This window comes from Otolemur garnettii, unplaced genomic scaffold (assembly GCF_000181295.1).
Source record: "Otolemur garnettii isolate 467f Iridium unplaced genomic scaffold, OtoGar3 scaffold00030, whole genome shotgun sequence".
Taxonomy (NCBI): domain Eukaryota; kingdom Metazoa; phylum Chordata; class Mammalia; order Primates; family Galagidae; genus Otolemur; species Otolemur garnettii.
Genome location: NW_003852425.1, coordinates 6,170,996 through 6,196,752, shown reverse-complemented (window position 1 = coordinate 6,196,752; position 25,757 = coordinate 6,170,996). Strand labels below are relative to the sequence as shown.

Here is a 25,757-nt window from a genome sequence, read left to right as displayed (position 1 = left end):
TCTTGGATCATGATGAATTAGCCCTACAAAATAATTTGAAAGCAATGCTAAAAAAGACGCCCATTTCCTTTTTAAGTTTGTATCATTGTGTTTAAATTGCTGTTTGACTTGAGAAGTGCTGTGGAGACGGAGCTGCCACTCCGGCCCTGTGACACCCGAGCATCCTCTTCCCCGGCCAGCCAGGGCTGTCAGCAGGTGAAGTGGCACACTCGGGAAATTCAGACGGTGCCAGTAGGACCTGGGCTAGTCGGACACTGTGGGCTAGAGCACTTGTGGAGGGGACCCCAGATCATTCCAACATTACTGAGACTTCATGTGGAGATGGGGCTCAGTTGTCAGAGAGATGCTTGGGCGCCACAGCAGTTCCCACACTGGATCCTGTATAGTGGGGTCCTCAAGTTACTGTAGGGGCAGCTGGGGCATACAGGATGTGGGGCACTGACAGCATCGGGGTGCCCATCTACCAGAGTCAAAAGATAAAGAACACTGACCTTGGTCGTGAGGGACTGCGGCTCATCTGTCCTGCTGTGCGTATTCTCATTAGGTGAACTGTTCCCTTCCTCCTTTCCCCCTTCAGTGTGACCGCAGCAATTGGCTTTCATTTGCCTGCCTGGGGACCTGCTGAGCAGGAGGGAACTGGAACTGTCTGAGGGAGGAGTGCAGAGCTGTGCTTTGCAGAAAGCCCCAGGCTCACGCGGTGGCTGGGGCAGCAGGGCAGAGCAAAGCAGCCTGAGAAAATTGGGGGAGCGTTTCTCTGCTCCCCCCCGGGCGGAGGTCTGCTTGTGGCAGAGGATCAGAGAAGGGACTGGGAGGGCTGCTCTCTTCCTCCTCATCTGCTCTGTGCAGTTGAGAACAGACCAGGAGAGACTTTATTTAGATAAGTATATTTGGCATAGGTATGGTTTTTTTTTTCTTTAGTGACAAATTTGATTTATTAACCACACAGCCACATATAGAATTGCATATTGGTCCCATATGGGCTTTAACTCTTGGAAAGCATTGAACCCTGAACGCTAGACAATCTTTTCTATCTATCTATCTATCTATCTATCTGAGAGGTATGCCATGTGCCCTGACACTGTGCCCATTAAGTGGCCCCCTCCTTCCCTTGCCACTTCCCCTGTTCCCTTCTACACCTTGAATTGATTTGAGTTTTTCTCTTATGTGGGTGTGTATAAGGTTGTTTACTGGCTTCATATTAGTATTGAGTACACTGGATACTTCTCCATTCTTGTGATATTTTACTAAGAAGAATGTGTTTCAATTCTGTCCAAGTTAATAAAGATGTAGGCATGTTTTTGAAATATTCCCAAGCTTTTCTTTCTGGGCATATTCTTTGATCTGTGTTATTGGTTTAATAATGCTGTGAAAAATACCACTTAGGAGAATGATCCGCACGCTTACAGTGCACATCTGAGAAGACTGTCCATTGTGCAAATGTAGTGCAGAAAAATCGGGGCGGTCTGGTCATAACATTTCAATTTCAAGCTTCTGATGAATATTAAAAATGATTAAAAAGGATTTAAAAAATAATGAAAAAAATACCTTGAGGGTGTCACTTTAAATTAGGAAACCCAAATTGAGAATCACATTAGTTATTTAAGGTAGATTAGAGTACAGAACACATGACCTACAAAGCAATGACCTTGATGGGAAACTGACAATGAAGGGCTGTCTGGTGCTTGTCCTGTCGGCACAGGAACTAGAGGAGATTTGTTTCTTGGCTTCATTTCCTGTTCCTGCACATTAGTTTGTGGACTTGATATTTATTCAGTGCCTTTCTTGTGGCGTTATTGCACTCAGCACCAGGAACTACATCCTCCAGGCAGAGGCCTCCATCCAGGGCCCTTCTGCCATGCCCCGAGCCCCACTGAGGACGGCTGATGAGGAGGCATCGAGAAGAGTAACTTTCTCTGCAGTCAGAATGGAAGGACAAAGCCATTCCCATGGGGGTGGGATTTTGTAGAAGAGAAGATAGTCTGAATTGTGACAAGCTGCCAAAAAGTGGAGATGGACACATCTGTTATAGGGGACAGCCTGAAGAAGATTTGGAGGCTTAGAGGAATATTTGGAGAGGGGTTTGCTTTTTGTTATGACTAAAACATGGGTGGGTAGGAGAAGGGATTGGCGACACAAAGGGAGGTAAAGAAAATGTAGAGTGAGACCACATTGCCAGGGTGCTGGGATTCTACATCGGGAATCTGAACTTGATAACATTGTACCCATTATCCTGTGCTTGGAGGGCACCTGCTGACATCATGTACAGATGGAACCTTTACCAGAATTATTAGCAAGAAAGAATGTCTTTTTTGACCGTGCAGTGGCTCATCTCTGTAATCCTACTACTCTGGAGGCCAAGGCAGGTGGATGGCTTGAGCTCAGGAGTTCGATACCAGCCTGAACCAGCCTGAACCAGAATGAGATCCCATCCTTAAAATAGTGGGATGTTGTAGCTGGCATCTGTGGTCCCAGCTATTTGGGAGGCTGAGGCAAGGGAATTGCTTAAATCTGAGAGTTTGAGGTTGCTGTGAGCTATGACACGATAGCACTCTACCCAAAGTGACAAAGTGAGACTCTGTCTCAAAAAAAAAGAATTTTTTTTTGGGGGGGGGAGGGAATTATCTATCTACCTTAGTAGCTGACATAGGAAATTAACTTGGAAGTTCCCATTAAATTGTGGAGATTTGGGTTAGGACTTGATTTTTATGACCCAAATATATTTACTTTTTCATTAAATCCAGCCTCATTTATATCCAACCCCCTAACATCCTCTATAAAAATGTATGGAAAGGCATTCACTCACCAAATTTCTGGGTAAAGTCAAGGACACTTACTTCTATTAAGAATAAAGTTAAGTTTATTTCCACTTCATCAATTGAGGAAAAAAAGAGTTTTAAGGACTTTTGCAATTTAGACAGATTAGCAGAATTTTGAAAGCTTTGTAATAAAAACTTGGAATCCAAAATCAGTCATTCACAAACAGAAGCAGGCAAGCAGTGGATATGATACAGCACAGTTAGACATGATAAAATATAAATCAATTACTCTACTAGTGAGATATTAAATATAATCAGGATGAAGTTAGTCTTTTTCTTAATTAAGCAGCATGGTGGAATAGGAATATCTTCACTCTCTAAGGTTTGGCTACCTCAGGTATAAGATTGGGTTAATGACAGCTGGTGTGTAGGGTCATGTGGGAAGAGTTGTTCTTTTTTAATCCAGCCTGTAATGCCTTAGAACATAAAGCAATACTTCACAAGGACAAATATCATGTTTGATTTCATTTAACTTTGTGTCTTGAGCCGAGTAGGCTCTCAGTGAGTATGTAGGGAAGGGAAGGAGTCTGAAAGATGCTCTACTATGTGGTTTCCATGTGCTTTTTACACAGCCAGAAGTCTAAGGAAAAAAAAATCAAAGAATAGTTGTATTTAATGTCAGAGAGAGAGAGAGAGAGAGAGAATCAGTCATTTCCGGCTGCTTCCCGCTTGCTCACCTGAGTTTCACACCTTGGAATGTTCCTATTTTTTGAAGGTAAGATCTAGAAAGAAGGCACTTGTGTGGGTTCCTTTTCCTTCTGCTTCCCCTCCTGCCTCTCCCCCTCCCTCTCCCCCTCCCTCCCTTCCTCCCTTTCTTCCTTCCTTTCCAGAATACTTTCTAACTTTCCTTATTTCTCTGTTTATTTGATTTTGGAAGCAGGTTTTAAAAAATTGATCACCTAATTGGATTTTGGAAGCAGGTTTAAAAACATTGATAGGCTACTCATCGGCTTTTTTTTTAGAACAATTTTGGGTTTACAGAAAATTGAACAGACGATACAGCATTTCCCCCTCTCTCGTCTCCCTCCTACTTGTGGTTACCCCTGATATTAACATATTGCATTAAGTGGTACATTTGTTTCAATTGATGAACTGATACTCATAGATTATTACTAACTAAAATACGTATTTTAAATTAGATCTCACTCTATGTTGTATAGCTTTGGGAGCCTTAACAAACGAATAATGTCACTTACCCACTGTTACCACTGCCCTAAAAGCCGTCTGTGCTGCCCCTGGTCACCCTGTCATCCCTCCCCGGCCACCACACATCTGTTATGTGGCCGTTTTGAATGTTGGAATCATGGATGTAGCCTTTTAAATCTGGATTCTTTCACATAGCAATGTGCTTTTTAGATTCCTTGGTGTCTTTTCATAGTTCGATAGCATAGTTCTTTTTGTTGCTGAATGATACTCCTGTATGGAGGTGCCACAGCTTGCTTTGCTCTTCCTCATCTGAAGGACATCTCGGTTGTTTCCTGTTTTAAGCAAACACGAATAAGGCTGATATTAACGTTCATGGGAAGATTTCTGTATGGCCATGTTTTCAAGTCAGGTGGGTGGATGTCTAGAAGCACGATTGCTGGATGACATTAGGTGAGTGTGCTCAGCTTGGAGGAAGAGCTGCCAAACCGTCTTTCAGTGTATGTGGCTGTGCCGTTTCGCATTCACACCAGCAGTGGATGAGAGTTCTCACTGCCAACATCCTCACCAGCACTTGGTATTAGCAGTTTTTTGTGTTAGCCATTCTAATAGGTATACAGTGGTATCTCTTTGTTGCGTTACTGTGCAATTCCCTAATGACATGATTTTGAGCTTCTTCACAATGGCTTGTCTATATATCTTATTTGGAGAGGGACAGCTCAGATCTTTTCTCCATTTTTTAATTGGGTTGTTTCTTTTCTCACCATTGGGTTTTAAAAATTCTTTGTATATTTTGGATACAGGTCCTTTATTAGATATATTTCGCGATTATTTTCTCCCAGTGTGCGCTTTCCTTTGAATTATCTTAACAGTGTCAGTCAGTGAACAGTTTTTTGCTTTTAGAAATAGCGTCTGTCACCCCATACAGTGGTGTGATCATAGTTCAGAAATATCTGCGTGTTCTGCTGATGTATGTGTCCATTCTCTTGATTACTGTAGCTTTAGAGTAGGTTTTGAAGTCAAATATTTGTCCTCCATTCTCTGGCCCCCTTATTCCTTCTTCTCTTTCTCCTCCTTCCTTCCTGCTTCTTCCCTGTACTGGCTACTCTGGATCGTTTGCCTTTCCATATAAACTTTAGCATCAGATTGTTGCTTTCTACAAAGTAGTTTGCTGGATCGCATTTATTTATTTATTTATTGAGACAGAGTCTTGCTCTGTCCCCCACCCCAGGTTAAGTGCCGTAGTATCCTTGTAACTCAGAGCAAACTCAAACTGCTGAGCTCAAGGGATCTTCTTGCCTCAGCCTCCAGAACAGCTGGGATTACAGGTACGTGCCACTTGCCTGGCTAAGTTTTTCTGTTTTTTAGTAGAGATGGGTCTTTTGCTGTTGCTCAGGCTGGTCTGGGACTCCTGAGCTCAAGTGATCCTCCTACCTCAGCCCCCAAAGTAGTGCTGGGATTACAGGCCTGCTGTGATGCCAGCCTTGCTGGCTTTTTTTTTTTAGACAGAGCCTCAAGCTGTTTCCCTGGGTAGAGTGCCATGACATCACAGCTTACAGCAACCTCCAACTCCTGGGCTCAAGCGAGTCTCCTGCCTTAGCCTCCCAAGTAGCTGGGACCACAGGCGCCTGCCACAACGCCTGGCTATTTTTTTGGTTGCAGCCGTCATTGTTGTTTGGCAGGCCCAGGCTGGATTCGAACCCGCCACCTTAGGTGTATGTGGCTGGCGCCTTAGCCGCTTGAGGCACAGGTGCCAAGCACCTTGCTGGGGTTTTAATTTGGATCGTAGTGAATCTATGTGACAAACTGGGAAGAACTGGCATGTTAATAATGAGCGTTTCTACTGATTGAAACTTTAATTGCTCTCATCACAGTCCTATAGTTTTCTCTGTCTAGCTCATATGCATATTTTGTTGGATTTATGCCTAAATATTGTCTTTGTTATTATCGCGTATGTAGATTGTATTGTGTTTTTAACTTTAGATTCCACTTGTTCATTGCTGGTATGTAGGGAAGTCCTTGACTTTCATATATTAAATTTATATCCTGCAACTTTAGTATATTCCATATTTTAAAAATTGGTTTCCGGTTAATGCTGTTGGCTGTGAGAACACACTATAAAATTTCATCCTGTTAAATTTATTGAGACATGATTATGAACCAGCTTGTAAGTTGGGTAAGTGTTCCAAATGCACTGGAAAATAATTTCATTTGTGGTTATTATTCTGTAAATGCCAATTAAGTTGGTTGGATCTTAGTGGTTCCTTTTTTGAAGTCTTTTTTTTGACATTTGTCTTTGGTTCCATCAATTATAATGAAAAAAGAAGAATTATTGAGACCTCTCGCAAAGACTTATCTGATTTACCTGTTTCTCTTTCAATTCTGTCTGTTTGCCTCACGTTGGTTGAAGTGCTGCTTTCTGGTGCAGACTCACTGAAGATGCTTGTGTACTTTGGTAAATGGACTCCTGATCAGTATAAAATGTAGTCCTTCTCTCCAGTGACATCACTGACCTTGAACTCCACATTGGGTGGTGTTAGTGTAGCAGCCACAGACGTACTTTGGTTCATATTTGCATTGCATCTTCTTTTTTTCTTCACTGGTTCTTCTTCTCTCTCCTCCTGTTTATTTTTAACCTCTTGTTATGCTTATATTTAAAGTGTTTTTCTTGTATGCAGATTATAGCTATGTTTTACTTTCTTAACTCTATAAAAATCTTCATTTTGTGACTGAAATGATTAGTTTATTCTTATTTATATGATTTTTAATATGGTTGGGTTTTGGTCTACCGTTATTTTTAAAAAGACTATCTTATTGATTTTTCTGGGTTTTCTTTATTTCTGGCCTTTTACTGGATTAATTGAATCAATTTAGTATTCCATATTATCTCCTCTTTTAGCTTAAATTCCTTGTTTTATTTTTTAATGTTTTCTCTAGAGATTTTATATTATCTTGAATGTAATCACAGTCTGCCATCAAATAATCCTATAGTACTTCTGATACAGGAACCATCCAGTAATTTACTTTCATTTTTCCTCTCTAATTCTTCACACTATTAAATTGCATATTATACTCTACACAGTTTATAAATCTCATGTTTCTTAACGTTGTTTTTTCTTTGTAGTTTGTGGATTCTATCTGGTGGTTTTCTTCAGGAAGAATTTCCTTTAACCTACCTTTAATGCAGATCTACAGGCAATGGACTCTTTCAGCTTTTATTTTTCTTAAAAAATATTGTTTCACTTTTATTTTGGAAGGATATTTTCACTAGATATAAAATTCAGGTTTATAGTTTTTCTTCACAAGAATTTTAAAAGAAGCACAATTTCATTGTATGGCTTGCATTAATTCTGAAATATTGGCTGTCCTTTTTACTCTGTTCTTCTAAAAATATGTCTTGTATCCTGCAGGGAGATGGGGGCTGAAGACCCCATTCTTAGTAAAGGAAAGCACCCCCAGAAAAAGGGGAAAATTAAAAAGTAAGCTGAGTGAGTCAGAACAAAGAAAAGTCAGCTAGTTTACATTTAAGCGAGCCATTGCTAGCAAGCTTCCTGTCTTTTCTGAAATTCTTTCCTGTTGGGGATACAGTTTACAAACTCCCCTGCTGGGTCTGTGAGCCCTCTGAGGAAAAAGTCATAGAAGAGGCTATGACAAGGCCTAGAAAGATACATTAACTGGGTTGGCTCCTGCCTAGTAAACAGGCAAAGCAGATACTCATTATGGAGATTTGTGTTTGCCTGGGGCAGAGACTAAGGAAGTCGCTTGAGCTCTGAGATTTGGGCAGAAGAGTTTCTATCCCTTATTGCAGAGGAATATCCTCTGTGGTGGTGATGGGAGGAAAATTCTTCCCTCCCACCAATTCTTCAGAGGGGATTAACGCTGGTGGTGTTTTGCTCCACAGGGAACTAGCAGAGTTTAACACCTACCTGGAAATCTGTGTGATCCCATGCGGGAGGCTTTCCCACCATAAGGCTCAGGTTTCAGATTTGTCAAGGCTACCCTGAAGGTTAACAATAGTAATGATAGGAACTGATAGGCTCACTCAGAGAAACTGGTGGAGTCTTTGTTCCCTCCCTCATCTTACCCTCTGGGCAAACAGATTTTAATCAAAGCAGAGTGGAGCAAACACTCAGGGCCATTGCTGGAATCCCACAAACTGGCAATGGACCCCTGAGCTCCTGCTTTTAATTCTACTCTATGTCTCATGTCCCCTTCTTGACTGTCATTTCTAACTCTGTATTTCTTCAGTCAGATGCCACCAGTTTCTGCAGGTCTTAGCAGACCCTGCTCCCAGGGTGGGACTTGGACATTTGGTGCCCCATGACATTTGGCGTCCAAGTGGAAAGCAGTTTCTTGGATGATGTTAAGACTTTCTTCTTCATCATTTATCGTCTGCAGTATTATTCAATGTGCTCTGGCAATTTCTGTGTTTATCTTGCTTGTATCTTGTTGAGCTTCTTGGATCCATATTTTTAAAATCAAATTTGGGAAATAGTCCATTATTATTCCTTCAAATATTTCTGCTCCAATGTCTCATCTCTGTTCTTGTACTTTTATTACCTCTCTGTTAGGTGTCTTGATATTGTCTGGAAAGACAGTGAAGCTCTGTCCATTTTTTCTATTTTTGTCTTTTGTTTGTTTCTTTGAAACATTTGGTTAGTACATATTTGTCTTTTCTCAAATATTCTTATCATTTCCTCTTCAATGTCTTATCTAGTTCATTTTAAATTTTAAGTATTATAATATCAATTTATTTTATTCTTCTCACTATACTCAGATTTTTCTCTGAATCTTTGCACATACCTTGCCTTAAAGTTTTTGTCTGCTAATTCCATCATCAGTCATTTGGGGGCCTGTTTTTATTGACTAACATTTCTGTTAATTATCAGTAATAATTTTCAACTATTTCTCATATCTTTTAATTTTTACTGGATGCTAGATGTTATAAATGCCATGCTATCAAGTATGTAGATTTTATTATCTTCCTTTAAAAACTGATAGTTGTTCTGATAGTTAACTACTAATAAGCTTGATAGTTTTATTTATTTATTTGTTTATGTATTTTTGAGAGAGAGCCTCACTCTGTTGCCCCAGGCTAGAGTGCCCTGGTGTCATAGTTCACAGTAACCTTAGACTCCTGAGCTCAAGTGATCCTGCTGCCTCAGATACCCCTGCCTCAGCTTCTTGGGTAGCTGGGACCACAGGCACCTGCAAGGCCTGGCTAATTTTTCTACTTTTAGTAGAGATGGGGTCTCACTTTTGCTCAGGCTGGTTTTGACTGCTGAGCTCAAGCAATCCACCGACCCAGCCTCCCAGAGTGAGTACTAGGATTACAGGTGTGAGCCACGAAGCCCCACCTGAGCTGGATAGTTTTGAGGCTTGTTCTTAAACTTTGGTGGGTCTAATAGCATTAGTCTGTGGGATTCCAGTCCTGGTTTAGTCCTGTTTCTAAGCTAAATGTTTCAGGTGTTCAGCATGACCTCTTCACTTTGGCTCACCATCGCTGGAATGTCTTCCAACTCAGTGGGAGCTCTCGTACTTGTTTTTTAAAACCCATCATTGTTCTTTGGCAGGGTTTGTGGAATTTCATCCTACGCGTGTGTAGTTTGGTAGGCCAAAAAGTAAGGAGGATTCTTATACAAATTTATAGAACTTTTTTTTTTTTTTCAAATTCCAAATTGCCAATTCTAGATGTCTGTGCCAACCTAAATTTAAATCTCTGTTTCCTTGGCTTAGAGAAATCACTGTTTTATTCCTATATTTTCTGTCCTGGGAATAGGGTCAGAAAATTACTTTAGGAAGAAAGTTGAGGCAGCAATATTTCCAATTTTTATTTTAATCTCTAGATTGTACTTAATGGGACATAATATGCATTAAACCACTGTTCTGGTTAGTAGAGTGGTAGAAGACTTTAAGATTGAGAAAACTTCCAGAATTTTTTAATTTCCCCTTTATATACTCTAAGTATAAATCAAGGATCTAAGTATATTATTATTATTATTTTTAATTTTATTTTTATTTATTTATTTTTTTGCCAGGGCTGGGTTTGAACTCGCCACCTCTGGCATATGGGGCCAGTGCCCTACCCCACTGAGCTACAGGCACCGCCCAGTATATTATTTTGTTTAAAATATTTCTTCATGCTTGTTGTTTTAATGACTATCTTACAATATTTTTGAGGTTGAGGGTTGAATGGATATTTATTCTCATAGGTATGCCTCAGGAAAACTAGAGGGCTTGAATCCCTAGACATTCCTTAATTAAGAAAAGCTGAATTTAGAATGTGAACTGGACTATGCTGTCACTCCAGTATCTGTATTTAGAGTAAAGACAATTTTATAATTTCTAATGACTTTAAATTTAAGAGGTGTTTCATGTACTGCTGTGTGAGTTAGAAAGTAGGAACTCAAGAAAATCTCCAAGTAACATTTTATCATCATCAAGAAGCCTTAAGTATGAGGGAAAAAAAAGAAGAAAATGTGATTATTTTGTGATTTTTTTTTATGACATACTCATCACAACAATTAGCTAAATCATGCAGAAAAAAATATCAGTATGTATAAAAGTTAAGAGGGGCCATGGTTTTGTTCCTTTGCAGAGAATAGATATAAATAATTATCTCAAATCAGGGGGCTAGAAAACTCTTTAAAGGTTTATATGTTTCACAGGAAGGACTGCATCCATGACCCAGAATCCAGCCTAGAAAAATTGTTTTGAAGGATGGACTAGGTGCTAGGATGGGTGTGTAGTTTCCCTCCACTTTGAAGTTGACCTTAGTGATACTTAGCAATGAGGCATGCAGCACTTTTCTAGGATGAGTTTGTGAAGTTAATTGTCAGACCTTGTATGGCGACAGCTGTTAGGGCCATTCCAGGGAAAGAGTTCCAAAATTTCTTTGGAAGGTGGACCAGGTGCTGGCATGAGTGGGTAGCTGCCCAAGGAGGGTGTTCAAAGGTGATATTAGTGATGTTCAGCAATGAGATGTGCAGCCCCTTTTCTAGGATGAGTTCGTGAACCTGACTGCATGTGCCTCCTCTCATTAAATGTTTCCAGTGAAGAAAGTCTAGAATTTATTATTTTTCAACCTTTTCTCAAAGGGAATTATTTCCTTAATCAAATCTGAACAAATGTTTGGGATCCCAAATCTGAAAGTTAAGAACTAGAAGCCCATCACTGTAGTCACGTATTAGGATAAATTTAAAAAACTGTCCCACAATATATAATATCTTCCCTTTATAGTCCTTCAGCCTATCTTTTTGAATGTAGATACACTATATTTAAATTGAACCAGGAACATTGGATTCGAGTTTTATGGCTTGCAAAGTCTTCTTCACTTTATTATTTAATCCTCATATTAAATACAGACATATGGCAGAGACTTGGTACTATTTACTATTTCTTTTCTAATACCAGTAACCACCTTCCAGCTTTCCTTTGGGGAATCTCTGCCCTATTCACATGGATCCAGAGGGCTGTGAATTATAGTCCCTGTTTGTCCCTGGCTATTGTCCTCTGATGGTCAGTCTAAATGACCACCCTGGATTTCCTATTCAGTGGCTGGTTAAGAAATCTCATGTGATTCTAGTGGACCCTATAAAATCCCTCCTTGGCAATTTGGTGTTCAAATTAATGTGGAGAATATGTCCACTTGCCATTGGGGTCCTGTGACTGGATGGATATAAATTTGGAGCTGCTTGATATATCCAATTTGTTTTGGAGTAGGAGAGAAGAGATTAACATATTGAGATGAACATAGATGAAATAAAAAGATAAAAAAATTTCCCAGTGGGGTGAACCCTTTTCATCCAGCTATATTTGAGCCATGTTTTATGATACATTTATTTTCCCATAAGTTAGTTTAAAGCAGGTTTTTGTTACTAAAGAATTTTCTTCATTATGTATATTTTCACCTCAGTTTAGAAGTGAAAGACTGCAGTTCTGTGAAGGACATCTTTACCTATAACTGGGAGGACTTGAATAAAACCTGTCCTCACTGCAGCTAACCATTTGGCATGCCAATTACATCCTACTCAAGAATGAATTTCTGTGGCATTTTGTTTCTTTTGTTTTGGTTTTTGTTTGCTTTTTTTGGTCTTAAGTTTTGGTAGATGACCTTGTTTGTTTCCTAAAAAGAGGTTGCAGCTCTGACTACATAATCTTTCTGCTCTCATACTAGCAGACGGGTAGCTATGCAACTCTTCACTTGCTTTGTCTCCTGAAGCCCAGACTCCCTGGCTTCAGGCCTTTAGCTCAGAATACATTATCTATAGAACCACTCCCAACACGCTGAGTTATTTTATTTATTTATTTGGACAGATTACATATTCTAATTTAATTTTTTATTTTTAATTATTACAGGTACATAAAAGTTGTGTATGTTTATAGGATACACGTGATGTCTTGATACAGGCATACAGTGTGAATGAATTAAATCAGGGTAATTGAGGTATCTATAACCCAAGGCGTTTATCATTTCTTAGTGTTAGGGACATTCCAATTCCACTGTTATAGTTGTTTTAAAGTATACCCTAACTTAGTGTTGGTTATAGTTACTTTGTTGTGCTATCAACTTTGTTCATTCTATCTAACTATATTTTCACAGCCATTACCATCCCCACGTTATCCCCCCCTCACTGCCCACTCGTCCCAGCCTCTGCATTCATGCTTCTACTCCCTGTCTTCATGAGATCAACTATTTTTAATATTTAACTCCCACATATGAGTGAGAACATGAGAAATATGTCTTTCTGTACTTGGCTTATTTCACTTAACATAATGTTCTCTATTCTGTCCATGTTGTTGCAGATGGCAGGATTACATTCTTTTTGTGGTTATGTAACATTCCATTGTGTATATGTACCACAACTTCATTATCCATTCATTTGTTGATGGACACTTAGGTTGATTCTAAATCTTGGCTATTATAAACAGTACTTCAATGAGCATGAGAGTACAGTTATCTTTTTGATATGATTTCCTTTCTTATAGATACATACCTGCCAGTGGGATTGCGGGGCCATATGGTAGTTCTATTTTTAGTTTCTTGAGGACCTTCCATAGCATTCTCCATAGTGGTTTCACTAATTTATATTCCCACTAATGGTGTATGAGGGCCCTCCTTTCTCCACATCCTCACCAGCATTCATTATTACCTATCTTTTTGATAAAAGCCATTTTAATAGGAGTGAGATGGTTCTCATAGTTTTGGTTTGCATTTCTCTGATGACTAATGACATTGAGCAGTTTTTCATATACATATTGGCCTTCTGTATGTCTTCTTTTGGGAAATACCTATTTAGATTCCTTGGACTATTTAATTTTTTCCTATTGAGTTGTTGGAATTCCTATATATTCTAGTTATTATATATTCTAGTCCCTTGTCAGACGGGTAGTTTGCTAATATTCCCTCTTGTTCTGTGAGTTGTCTCTTTACTTTGTTGATTGTTTCCTTAGCTGTGCAGAAGCTTTTTAGCTTGATGTGATCTCATTTATCTAATTCTTCTTTGATTGCCTGTGCTTTGGGAGTACTACTCAAGAAAACCTTGCCCAGACCAATGTCCTGTAGTGTTTCCCCAGTGTTTCCTTTTAATAGATTTAAAGTTTTAGATTTAAGCCTTTAATACAATTTGATTTGACTTTTGTATATGGCAAGACATCAGGGTCTAGTTTCATTCCTCTGCATGTAGATATTCAGTTTTCCCAGGGTCACTTATTGAATAGACTGCTCTTTCTCTATGAATGTTTTTGGCACCTTTGTCAAAGATAGGTTCACTGTAGATCTAGGGATTTATTTCTAGTGATCTGTTCTGTTCCATTGGTTTATATATTTGTTTTTATCATGATGTTTTGGTTACTATAGCTCTGTTGTATAGTTTGAAGTCTCATAATGGGATTCTTCCAGTTTTATTCTTTTTGCTTGGCATGGCTTTGGCTATTCTGGGCCTTTTGTGGTTCCATATAAATTTTAAGGTTATTTTTTCTATTTGTGTAAAGAATGTCATTAGTATTTTGATGGGTATTACACTGAATATGTAGTTTGCTTTGGGTAGCATAGAAATGTTAACAGTGTTGATTCTTCTAATTCATAAGCATGGAATATCTTTCCATATTTTTATGTCCTGTTGAATTTCTTTCATTCAAGTTTTATAGGTTTGCTTGTAGAGATCTTTTGCCTCTTTGTTTAAGTTTATTCTTAGGCTTTTTATTTTTTGTTTGCTTTTTAAATTGCTATTATAAATGGGATTACTTTCTTGGTTTCTTTTTCAGATTGTTCAGTTGGCATATAAAAATGCTACTGATTTTTGTATGCTGATTTTGTATACTGCAACTTTACTGAATTTGTTTATCAGTTTTAATAGTTTGGGGGGGTGAAATTTTTAGGTTTCTCTTGATATAAAATCATATCTGCAAACAAGGTATAATTTGACTTCTTTCTTTCCAATTTGGGTGCCTTGTATTTCTTTCTCTTGTCTAAATACTTTAGATAGAGCTTCCAGTACTATGTTGAATGACAGTGGTGAAAGTAGGCATCTTTCTCTTGTTCCAAATCTCAGAGCAGTGGTTCTCAATGTTTCTAATGCCGCGAACCTTTAATACAGTTAAAACGGGTTGCAACCCACAGGTGTGAACTGCTGTCTCAGAGGAAGAGCTTTCAGCTTTTTCCCCATTCATTATGATACCTGTTGTGGGTCTGCTATACAGTATATGGCTTCATTGTGTGTGAGGGAAGTTCCTACTATACCCTGTTTTTTGGGAGTATTTTTTGTGAATGGATGTTGAATTTTATTGAATGCATTTCAGCATCAACTGAAATTATCATATGGTTTTTGTCCTTTATTCTGTTCATCTGATGTATTACATTGATTTATTTGCATATGTTAGCCATCCTTGTACCCCTGTGATGAATCCTACTTGATCATAATGAATTTTCTTTTTCTTTCTTTTTTTTTTAGAGCCAGAGTCTCACTTTGTTGCCCTTGATAGAGTGCTGTGGCATCACAGCTCACAGCAACCTCCAGCTCTTGGGCTTAGGTGATTCTCTTGCCTCAGCCTCTTATGTAGCTGGGACTATAGGCACCCACCAAAATGCCCAGTTATTTTTTGTTGCAGTTTGGCCAGGGCGGGGTTCGAACCCGCCACCCTGGGCATATGGGGCCAGAGCCCTACTCACTGAGCCACAGGCACTGCCCCCAGATGAATTATCTTTTTACTGTGTTGTTGAATTTAGTTTAGTAATATTTACATAGGATTTTTGCTTCTATGTTCTTCAGAGATATTTCCCTCTAGTTTTCTCGTTTTGTTGACTTGTTTTCTGATTTTGATATCTGGGTCATAAAGGCCTCATAAAATGAGTTTGGGAGCATCCTTCTTAATTTTTTTGAACAGTTTAAGGAGGACTAGTATTAGTTCTTTTAGTGCTTGGTATAATTCAGCAGGAAGCAATCAGGTCTCAGGCTTTTCTTTGGTGGGAGACTTATTACTGCTTCTTTGTCATTACTTGTCATTGGTCCTTGTCATTGATCAGGTTTTAGATTTCTTTCTGGTTCAATCTTGGTAAGTTATACTTGTCTGGGAATTTGTCCATTTCCTCTAAGCTTTTCAATTTTCAGCATTGAGTTGCTCATAATATTCTCTAATGGTACTTTAGATTTCTCTATTGTAATGTCTCCTTTTTCATCTCTGATTTTATTTATTTGAGTCTTCTGTCTTGTTTTTCCTTAATCTGACTCCGTGTGTGCCAATTTTGTTTATCTTTTCAAAAAACCAAACTTTTCATTTTATTGATCTTTTCTATTTTTGTGGTTTTTATTTCTGCTCTGATTTTTAGTATTTATTTTCTTCTGCTAATTTTGGTTTGGTTTGCTCTTGTTCTAGTCTTTTGAGATACACTGGTTGTTTGTTTATTTCAAGCTTTTCTACTTTTTTGATGTCGGCACTTATTGTTATAAACTTCCACCTTATTGCTGCTTTTGGTATAGTCCATAGGTTTTCATATGTTTTTGTTATCATTTGTTTCAAAAAATTTTTAAATTTCCTTTTTAATTTCTTCATCAACCCACTGGTTATTCAGAAGTATATTGTTTAATTTCATATTTTTGTGTAGTTTCCAATGTTCTTCTTGTGATTGATTTATACTTTTATCAGGGTGGTTAGAGAGAATTCTTTTATATGATTTCAATTTTTTTTAATTTTTAAGGATTTGTTTTTGTGGCCTCATGTGATCTGTCCTTGAGAATGATCCATGAGCTGAGGAGAAGAATGTGTATTCTGCAAATATCTATTGGGTTCATTGGGTCTATAGTGCAGATTATGTTCAATGTTTTTTTGTTGACTTTTTTGTATGGATGATTGATCTGATGCTGCGAGTGGACCGTTGAGGTCTCCAACAATTATTGTATTAGAGTCTATCTCTTTTATTAGCGCTGGTAATATCTGGGTGCTCTAGTGTTAGATGCATCTATATTTAAAATTGTATCCATTTGTGGAATTTGCCCCTTTATCATTATAGAATGACCTTTTTTGTCTTGTTTTACAGTTTTTATCTTGAAATCTATTTTACCTGACAGTAGTATAGCTACCCCTGCTTTTTTTTTTTCCTTTTTCATGGCTTTTTTGGGGGAAGGGGGGTCCCTTTATTTCCGATCTACATGTCTTTATATGTGAAGTGTGTTTCTTGTAGACCACATATAGTTCAGTTTTTTTTTTAATTCATTCAGCCACTCTGTATCTTTTGATTGGAGAGTTTAGTCTATTCACATTCAATACATTATTGATAGGTAAGGATTTACTACTGCCATATTATTTGATTTCTGGTTGTTTTCTGGTCCTTTCTTCCTTCCTAGCTTCCTTTATAAAAATGATTTTCTCCAGTAGTATGTTTTAATTTATTGCCTTTTGTATTTTACATATGTGTTGTAGGTTTGTTGATTTGAAGTTACCATGAAGCTTGTAAAAAATTTTTTATAGCCAATTATTTTAAGCATTTGACAACTCTGCTTATAAACACCAAACAAATAAGCCAGTAGAAATCTAACATAAATTCCATTGTTAACTCCACTCTCCACTTCTTAACTTTTCATTGTTTTCATCTATACCTTTTTCTATTATCTATCTTTCAAAAAGTTTTTGTAGTTATTTTTGTTAGTTTTGTCTTTTAGTCCTTTACTCAAGATACAAGCAATTTATGCACTGCATTTATAGCAATAAATCATTCTGTATTTGTGTAATTATTATTACAAGTGAGTTGTATACCTTCAAATGATCTCTCTCTCTTTCTGTTCTTTTATTTCAGACTGAAGAACTCTTTCCAACATTTCTTGTAGGACAGGTCTGGTGTTGATCACCTCATCTTTTTTTGTTTGGGAAAGTCTCTATTTCTCTTTCATATTTGTACAATGTCTTGTAGGATGTAATATTTTAAGGTTGATGTTTGGTCCTTCAGCACTTTGACTGTGTCACACCTCTCTCTAGGTCTGTAAGACTTCCACTGAGAAATCTGCTGCCAGATATATTGGAGCTCGTTTATGTAATTTTTTTTTTCTTGCTTCCTGCAGGATGTTTTCTTTATCTGTGGCATTTGGAAACTTGATTATTACATCCCTTGATGTAGTCTTCTTTGGGTTAAATCTGCTTTGTGTTCTATGATCTTCTGATGATTGAATAATGGTATCTTTCCCTAAATTCAGAAAGTTCTCTATTCTTATTTCTTTGTATAAACTTCTATGCTGATGTTTCTTTCTCTACCTCCTTGATATGTCTTTTGAAGCTATTTTCTAGATCTTGTAGGCATACTTCATTCTTTTTTATACTTTTACTTTTTTCTTCTATTTGTGTAATTTCAAATAGACTACTCCAGAACTTCTGATTAATTTTTCTTTTTACTCAGTCTCTTTGTTAAATTTCTCCTGTAGGCTTCTAATTTTTCTCTGTGTTGTCTGGAATTTCCTTGAGCTTCTTCAGGAGAGCTATTTTGAATTTTTGGTCTGAAAGGTCACCTATCTTCGTCACTCTGGGATTGGTCCCTTGTGTCTTATTTAGTTTGTTTGGTGGAGTCATGTGTCCTTGGATGTTCTTGATACTTGTGGATATTTGTTGATGCCTAGGTATCAAAGAGCTGGTATTTATTTTAATCTTCATAGTCTGGGCTTGCTTGAACCTTTCTTCAGAAGGCTTTCCAGATATTAAAAAGGGATTGAGTTTTATGGTCTAAGTCTTTAGTCACTATAGCCATTCCATCCCTAGAGTCATCCCAAGCCCAGTAATGCTATGACTCTTACAGACACCTGGTGGTACTGCTTTGGTGGAGAGTAAGGTATGTGAGAATTCCCTGGATTGCCAGGCAATGTCTCTCATTCTTCATGCTGGGCTGCTAGAGTTGGGGGAGGAGTGATGTGAGCCCTCTCTCATGGCCACTGTAGCTAAGACTGTGCCAGGTCACCCTGCTCAGTGTCACCCAAAACCTGTGGAGACTGTTGCCTGGCTACTGCTGATATTTATTCAAAGCTCAAGGGTTATTTAGTCAGCAAGTGGTGAATTTTTCCAGGACTGGGTCTTTCCCTTCAGAGCAATGTGTTTCTTTCTTTACAGTGGTTCTAGAAATGCTGTTCAGGATCTGAATCCTTGAAACAGGGACTTTTTTGGAGTCCACTTGGTACTTTATTTTACTATGACTAAGCTGGCATGCAATTTGGAAAACACAGTCTTCTGAACGCCTGCCGTTGCTTTCCCCAAGCAGAAGATGACTCTCCCTAAGGTGTACTGCCTGGCATTGGAGGTGTGGTGACCCAAGCCCTAACTTGGCCTCCCCCTGCTGATATCTAACTAGGTCACATGTATTCCAAGTCCCTGGGCTACTAGCTGGCCCAGCCACACAAATTGCCTAAGGACTGCAGCCTCTGTGGCTGGGCTGACTATCTTATGAATTTATTCCAGGCCCCAGGCTGTTCCTTGTCAGCTGGCAGTGGGCCTAGTGAGAAGTCAGGTTTCCACGCAGCAGATTTACCTCTGGTCACATGGGTTATATGTTCCCTCCATGGGCACTGGCAGAGTTGTGCCCTGTACTGTGTTGTTCCCCTTGTGACAGGATGGGCCTGGGTTCCATGGAAAAGTCTCACAATCTCTCATTATCCCTCCCCCAAGCACACAGGCCTTTTCTCAACTCTGCTCCCTGGCAGGCCACTGCAGGAGGATTGGGGAGAGATGATGTAGGCAACACAAGACTATAATTTCTGCCTGCCTCAGTGCCTCTTTCCTTGATATAATCTTAAATCCAGGTATGGGAATTATGCATTCAACTTTTGTTTTTTTTTTCTGAAGATGCTTTCTTGTGTGGATGGCTGTTGAATTTGGTGTTTATGCAGAAGACCAGTTGCTGGAGGTTTTTATTTGACCATCTTGGTCCCCTGAATCAGTTTAAATCTGTCACTGAAGATGATTAGGAAGGATCCAAGCTGAGATTTCCTCTTCACCACCCTAGAATCTTTCAGAAGACACACTGTAGTGGTGCTGTGGGGAGTAAAGGATTCTTCTATTTGTTTTATGTGTGTCGACTGGCCTACATGTCCCTAGACAGTCCCCTGCCATCCTGGGAGAACAAATGGCAGAGAAATTAGTTTAGAATTCAGGAAAAAAATACTTCCACATTTTTTGAACAGTAAGAAAAGAAGGGAACAAGTAATATGATTTTTAAAAGGTTAAATACAGTAACACCTCCTAATTCAGCTTTGCTGGAAAAAGAGCTGCTCCATAAATGAATTTTGAAGAAACACTTTAAACACAAAAAAGTGTTTATAAAAACCTATTTTGACTGTTGTAAGATTGGAATCTTTCTAAGATTTATTGCACACTCCCCTGCTTTGCTTTCTGAACCAGAGCTCTCCTGATGTAATCTGTCTCCTTAGAGACTTGGGGGCCTCAATATTGGTTTTGAATGACCACACCATGGAGTACTCTATGCTTGTTTATGATTTCATCCTGATTTTTTAATACTAGTTTTCCTGTATATTTTTTTAAAGGCAGATTTTCTCCATTAGCTATTCCTTATGGCTGTATCTTCTCTGCTATTGATTTAAATACGTCTTATTTTACATGAGGCCTGCCTTCAGTACTCTCCTGTGGAGTAGAGGGTGAAGAATTTTTGACATCTACTTTTCTCTCACCACATAGAAACATTTTCCATTTAGGTCTCTTGTCTCTAGGTAGGCTTGGATACAAAGTACCCTGGATCCCAATGAAAGGGAGGAAGCAGAACTTGGCTAAATACCTGCTCCATACTAATAACTATCATTTTTCTGACCACTTATGAGGTTTCTGGCACTGTGCCTCCTCTCATTTATACCTCAAAACAAAGCTTAGGGGATTTGTCAGGCACTGTGCTAAATGCTTTACACATATTATCTCATTTAATGCTCAGACATTCCTGTGAACGTCAGGGGAGGAAGGTCATGTGAGGCAAAGGTTATAATATCCATGCACTGGATTCCAGGGATGACTTGGCACCGCAGTGAAATTAAAAATTCTATCACAAAAGGTTCCATTTAATAAGGCTATCCAGGGACACAGAGCAAATAGCAGAACTAAGATTCAGTTCTGATTATTCCAGGGCACATGCCCTTAACCACCCTTCACGTGACCTTGATCTACACTTGTTTCTCCACTTGGTACAGCTGACTTCCTCTGGGGCTTGGACTCCTAACTCCTTCCCTAGGATGAGAGTCCTCCCTCCCCTATATTCCTCTTACCTGTAGACACATCTCCTATGTTCCCAGTAACTTCTTCCTGATTTCTAAATTGGGCCCTCTGTGTGCACTTGCTGCATCCTGTGTTGAGAATAGTCCAGTTGCCAGGAATTTAAATTTACATTATGCATGTATATGTCAGTTTGTCTTTTTTCAAGCACACCAGTACTACTAAAAATAGGCATATATCTGGCCTATAGAAAATGCAGATATGGATTGGCAGACCCGTTGCCATAAATAGGTGTTCACAGGTTGAGATCATTGTGTAGGGGCCGATGTAAGTTAATGTCATGGAGCTGGCTCAGTGGTCAAACAGATGTGGGTTCAAAGTGTGACTCTGTAACTCTCTAGGTTGTGTGATCTTGGCTATGACTCTCAACCAGCCCCCATGACCACCTTCTGTTAAGGCTTGTTTTAACATTTCAGTGACATCATGCATTTGTCAATACATATAGTCAAGGCAGCAATTCATTTCTGTATGGGAGGCCATAGTGTGGAGGTTACAAAGGAGTAAATAGAACTACCCCAGCTTTGACTGTGCTGCTCTCAATCCTGGGCTCATTTAGTGACACAATCTGGAAAATCAAAATGTAAGGGCTTATGTTGTCTAGATGGTAAAGAGACTTGTGATCAAGCTATATATATATATACACATATATATATACACATTCCATGGGGGTGTCATCCTCCTCCCACATCTCATTCGGGGGCTATTTAGAGGTTCAGAATCCAAGCCTGGATCTTTCCCTTCTCCTGCAGATAATGGGAAATATCACTGTGGCCTCAGGGTAGTCCCTCTCCCCCTCCTGGTGCTACCCCTGTGTTCTGCCCTCTGTACAGACCCTCTCTTCCTGCAGGCTCATTCTTCCTCATGAGGAAATTCCTGGGACTCTACCCCAGAAACTCTAGGGATCAACCAAGCTGACTGGAACCATGGACACAGAGCAAGGAAGACTCAAGGAGACAGAGTATTCATCTTTACTCTTTTAGAGGATGGCCAAAATAATAGCAAGTGCACTAGATATACTTTCTATGTCATGTCCCACTTAATCTTTCCATTACTCTGGTGAAGTAAGTTCTGCTGTTACCTCCATTCTATATAAGAAGACCCTGAGACTCAAACACCATGTAACTGGCCCAGGGTTCCCAGCTAGTAAGTGGAGGAGCAGAGATTTGAACCCAGGTCTATATGACTCTGTGCTCTAGGCAATTATACCTCTTTCCATAAAGTATTCTGAAAGTATTAAGTTCAAATTGTAGACCTAGTTTAGTGATTAGACTCGAAAGACATTGTTTTAGAAATAAGCTTTTTGTGAAAGTTTCTTTCTTCTAGCTCAGTGGTTCTCAACCTTCCTAATGCTGTGACCCTTTAATATAGTTCCTCATGTTGTGGTGACCCCCAGCCATAAAATTATTTTCTTTTCTTTTTTTTTTTTTTTTTGAGACAGAGCCTCAAGCTGTCCCCCTGGGCAGAGTGCCGTGGCATTACAGCTCACAGCAACCTCCAACTCCTGGGCTCAAGCGAGTCTCCTGCCTCCGCCTCCCAAGTAGCTGGGACCACAGGCGCCCGCCACAACGCCCGGCTATTTCTTGGTTGCAGCTGCCATTGTTGTTTGGCGGGTCCGGGCTGGGGATTCGAACCTGCCACCTTAGGTGTACGTGGCTGGTGCCTTAGCCGGTTGAGCTATAGGCGCCGAGCCCATAAAATTATTTTCATTGCTACTTCGTAACTGTGATTTTGCTACTGTTATGAATTGTAATGTAAATATCTGATATGCAGGATGGTCTTAGGTAACCTCTGTGAAAGGGTCGTTCAATCCCCAAAGGGGTCACGACCCACAGGTTGAGAACCGCTGTTCTAGGTAATATTGCAAATTAAATGTGGGTCCAGGCTTCATCTTCCCATGACGGAAAGTAACCATGGCTAGGGAGGCGATTCCCATGAGATCCAGTCAGTTTCAGTCTGTTCAGATTACAAACCCTATGACTTGCAAGTGAGCACAAGTTTTTAAAAGGAGAATTAAAATAAAGAGTGGTGTAATATCTGTGCAAATCCATTAGCACTGCCAGAAAACCGCCCCCATGTCCTGTAGGTCTCATTCACTGTGGCTGTGCTGGACAGTCTCCTACACACAGCCCTTCCACCGTGGGGGAAGGTGCCAATTCAGTAGGAATGGTTCTTTTTGGTCTCTTGTTTTTTTTTGCTCTTCTTTTCTTCAGAAGGCAAACAAAGCAGACAAAGTTCCCCGTCTACTTAAAGTATTGGAGTACAAACTCTTTGATTAGAACTTTCAGTCCATCTTAGCTCTGAAACCGGCCCCTGGTTCCACTGAGATGTATGAAGTGAGCTGCGGATGTCAAGCCCCCCATCTGCGCCTCCCCGGCACTTCCTCCCAACCTTCTGCTGGTTTGACTCCTGCACCCTGGGTTGCCTCCAGCATCTTTGGTTTGTTTTCTTTTGCCGCTGTAACAAATTACCACAAACTCAGTGGCTTAAAATAACATGTTTGTTTTCTTAACAGTTTTCCAGGTCAGAGTCTGACGTGAATTTTATGTGCTAAAATCACCATGTCAGCAGGGCCTGCCCCTCTGGAGGGTCGGTGGGCGAATCTGTGCCATTGTCTTTCCAGCTTCTAGAGGCTGTCCTCGTTCTCTAGCTTATCATCTTTCCCCCTCTGCTTCTGTAATCAGATGGCCTTCTTCCCTCTGTGGCCTTCCTGTGTCCCTCTTTTAAAGACTCTTGTGATTATTTGGACCCACTTAGATAATCTCTCCCCATCTCCAGGTTCTTAACTCACATCTGCAGAATCTCCTTCACCATGTCAAGGGGACACAGTCACACATTCACTGGTCTGGGACGTGTGTAGGAGCCATTTTTCAGTCTGCTGTACGTCCTTCTTATGGCGGGTGTAAGGGAAAGGAAGCTCAAAGAAAAGGGAAGTTTCTGTGGTTTCACAGAATGAACATGAAACTTGCAGCAAAGAGATTTTGCTCCAATCTTGACTCAGACATTATACTCGCTGTCAGACCTTCCCTTCCCTGAGAGGAGGACTCGTCCACCAATATCCCTCTTAGCTATAAAATTGGGTAACTTGACAAATCAACTTATAGTAAAATATAAATGATTTGAAGCAATTTTACTATGGACTAGGCTTTTCTCCAAAGGATTTGACTTTATTCTAAAAGCAGTAATTCATAAAATTTGACGTAAGAATTATTGTTTTGTTTTGCCAAACAAACATATTCAGAACTTCTGGAACTCTACCAAGCAACCAGGTTCTTCCTCTAGTACTGAGGCCTGTGCAAGTTGGGGCCAGTCACATACATAAATATATACACCAAGGTCTTCCAGAATGTGGGAGATGATCTGGTGATCATCTCCATTAGAATCGCCAGGGACACTTCTTACAAATGGCCCCTTCTGGGCTCCATCCCAGGCCTATTCTCCGTGGAGGATAACTGACATATATTGAGTGGCTCAGAGTGAATTGTTAGAGCAAGGAAGTTGAGAATTACTGAACAATAAGCACAATTACTCATTACAACTTAAAGCATAGTAAAAAAATTGCAAATCGTTAAGAACTGAAAAGGGTTATCCTGGTTCCTTTGTTCTACCTTCATGTTTTTGCCAATAAGAAAACTGAAGCTTAGAGAAATGAAACTTCTTGCTCAAATCTCAACAACTGCTTTGGAGCAGAGTCAAGACTGTAAATAGAGTCTTGTTCTGTTTTTAGAGGCAGGATCTTGCTATGTTGCCTGGGCTTGCCTGCCCTGGTTATTCACAGGTGCAACTGTAGCCTTCTACTCCTGGGCTCAAGCGATTTTTTTTTTCTTTTTCCTGTTTAGAAAACTTTATTGAATACCACACTTGCCAAAAGAAAACTGAGAATTACCTGAAGGCACCCTTTCATTTCACATAATCTACCCTAAATTTTTTTGTATTAAAAATATGGTTGCATATGAAGTTAGTAAAATGCAGCATATAAAATCTTCATGTTGAACAAAAACAGTCCAAAAAAGTTACCAAATATCCATACCATAATTCCCTCAGGACGTGTTTCCCATGTACATCCTGCTTGAACGCAATTTTTAGAACCATTTAAAATATATTTTACAATTTGTCGACTGGCGGCATCCACATTCTTCTTCCACCACATAATCTGTCCCTCTGACTAAGTTGGCAATATCCGCTAAGATCCACTGAATGAAGCAAACAGACACTGGTTATCTCTCAAGGTTTGAGAAATCTGGTCCACCTTTAGTGTAGCTTCCTGAGATTTCTGCTCCACTGAAGTGAAACCCAGGATCTTCTTTCTGGAATCCCTCTCATGTAAGCTTTCTCTGCATTTGGTCTTGTACTCAAGGATCAGCTGAGTATTCAGATTCTAGGATTGAAGGCCAACAATTTGCTGCATCTCTCTTTGTCTTTGTAAGAACAATAAGAACCATTTTTCTGTCCTCCAAAGTCCATGTTCCCTCATCAGCTATTGTAGAATCAAAGTTTGCCCTTGAGGATGCCACATGCCTGCTCTACAGACCACACTGGATGTCCTGAGCACTAGCCTCCTGCTCCTGATCTTCAACACCTACGCCTACGTCTGGTACCACTGGCCCCACGAGGTCCTGCGTGGAACCACCCCATTGTGCTCTTCCAAAAGGCCCGACATAAGGCATAGTATAGCTGCTTCCTGACAGCAGCTGCCTTTTTTTTTTTTTTTTTAGACAGAGTCTCACTATGTTGAGTACCCTTGGGTCATAGCTCACAGCAACCTCTAATTCAGTGGTTCTCCACCTTCCTAATGCTGCCATCCTTTAATACAGTTCTTCATGTTGTGGTGACCCCCCAGCAAAATTTATGTAAAATAAAATTATTTTCATTCTTACCTCATAACTGTAATTTTGCTACTGTTATGAATCGTAATGTAAATATCTGATATGTAGGATGTATTTTCATTGTTACAAGGGGGTTGCAACCCATAAGTTGAGAACCGCTGCTCTAATTCTTGGGTACAAGCGATTCTCTTGCTTCAGTCTCCCCAGTAGCTGGGACTACAGGCACCCA

The 25,757-nt window shown here is 39.6% G+C and overlaps 1 pseudogene; it reads right to left on the bottom strand.

Moving 5' to 3' along the window:
• Window positions 1-24,919: 24,919 nt before the first annotated feature.
• Window positions 24,920-25,362, bottom strand: LOC111725022 (annotated as a pseudogene).
• Window positions 25,363-25,757: the final 395 nt, after the last annotated feature.